Raw genomic sequence first — 1,855 nt, 5'->3', positions numbered from 1 at the left:
ATCAGCACACTGAAGTGGACCATCGCCCCCTCTGACTCTGGGATTGATGTACAGGGAGGGCTGGGTCAGGGGTCGGTATGGGTTACATTCTCAAACACAAGTGACCAACATCGCTGTAATCCAGAATCACACTCTGCTGGGTCAATTCCCCCAGATGACCCAGACGGCAGCTCTGCTTCTGCCTGCTGTGTGCTGCTGCGCTGCTCTACTGACGCTGCGGCACCACCAGAACTACTGTCACACTCCTGCAGAGTACTGAAGACATGACCAACTGTGATGCTAACAGACCCGCGCACGCGTGTGTGTGTGTGTGTTGTTCCCGCAGGTCAGACGTCCATCAGATTATGCTGTAATCCTCCTCTAACCCCGCTCCCACGTTTCCTCTTTAGGAGCGTTAATCTCATTACTGTGATCAACTTAAGAGATCTGCTTCATCCGGCCGGATTACAGCATCAGCCGTCACACGCCTGCGCTCAAGACAGTAAAACACCACACACACACACACACACACACACACACACACACACACACACACACACACACACACACACAGGGTCCACTGGTGCTGGAACTCAGCTCATATATGATGAAGTCTCTATATAAGCGCAAGGTTCTGCTGTTAGGAACCCGAGACCTGCTGACACTCCACAGCAAACCACATCCAGCTTCACTGTCCACTGCCTATACACTATACTGCCTATACACTATACTGCCTATACACTATACTGCCTATACACTATACTGCCTATACACTATACTGCCTATACACTATACTGCCTATACACTATACTGCCTATACACTATACTGCCTATACACTATGCTGCCTATACACTATACTGCCTATACACTATACTGCCTATACACTATACTGCCTATACACTATACTGCCTATACACTATACTGCCTATACACTATACTGCCTATACACTATACTGCCTATACACTATACTGCCTATACACTATACTGCCTATACACTATACTGCCTATACACTATACTGCCTATACACTATACTGCCTATACACTATACTGCCTATACACTATACTGCCTATACACTATATTGCCTATATATTGCCTATAAACACACAGCAGCGCAGAACAGAATCCTGAAAAACCCTGTGTGTGTAAAGTGTTTGTGTGTGTGTGGTGTGTGTGTGTGGTATGGTGTGTGTGTGGTCTGCTGGTTGATCTACTGAAGCAGAGTAAAGGCAGGGTTTTACCTGTGTTGGCGGTGGTCAGCGGTGTGTGTGTGTCCGTCCGTCGAGCAGCGTGTGGAGTGAGAGTGTGTGTCCCCTCCGGCCTCTTATAGGCTCTCTGAAGCTCCGCCCACACCTGTCAATCAATCTCTCATTTGGGTAACACTAATGCACTTAATGCTGCTTAGTTGATCAGCAGTGTGTGTGTGTGTGTGTGTGTGTGTGTGTGTGTGTGTGTGTTGTGTTCTGTAGATTCTGGCTGAATAATGAATGTCCTCTCGGGTATAGCAGTATCAGTGTATGTTGGTGTTTTGAGGAGAGGGGCTGATGATCAGGCCTATATAGTGCAGACCAGTACAGACCTGACACTGGCCTACAGCACTTCTCCACTGCTGCTCTTATAGGTGTGTAAGTTGCTTCCTTGTCCTCATTTGTAAGTCGCTTTGGAGAAAAGCATCTGCTAAATGACTAAATGTAAATGTAAATCAGGCGGGATGGAGGAGTGTGTAGATGTAGAAGAGCAGTGTGTGTGTGTGTGTGTGTGTGTGTGTGTGTGTGTGTGTGTGTGTGTGTGTGTGTGTGTGGGGGGTCATGACACTGTAATCTTAAAGTTTGCGTCTCGTTTCCAGAACATGTGAGAAGCAGCAGTATTTCTCTC

General features: G+C 47.3%; 1 protein-coding gene across 2 annotated transcripts in view; it reads right to left on the bottom strand.

The window, feature by feature from the left end:
• The window catches only part of pde6hb (phosphodiesterase 6H, cGMP-specific, cone, gamma, paralog b), a 3,475-nt gene extending 2,196 nt beyond the window's left edge, over nt 1-1,279 (bottom strand). The window contains exon 1 of one of the 2 annotated variants that reach the window (XR_012398193.1): nt 1,222-1,279. The gene's annotated coding sequence lies outside the window, so the exon portion shown is untranslated. 2 annotated transcript variants of the gene reach the window in all.
• Nucleotides 1,280-1,855: the final 576 nt, after the last annotated feature.

Source organism: Danio rerio, chromosome 3, assembly GCF_049306965.1.
Source record: "Danio rerio strain Tuebingen ecotype United States chromosome 3, GRCz12tu, whole genome shotgun sequence".
Lineage (NCBI taxonomy): Eukaryota > Metazoa > Chordata > Actinopteri > Cypriniformes > Danionidae > Danio > Danio rerio.
The sequence above is the reverse complement of the archived record's forward strand: the minus strand, read 5'-3'. Positions and strand labels throughout refer to the sequence as shown.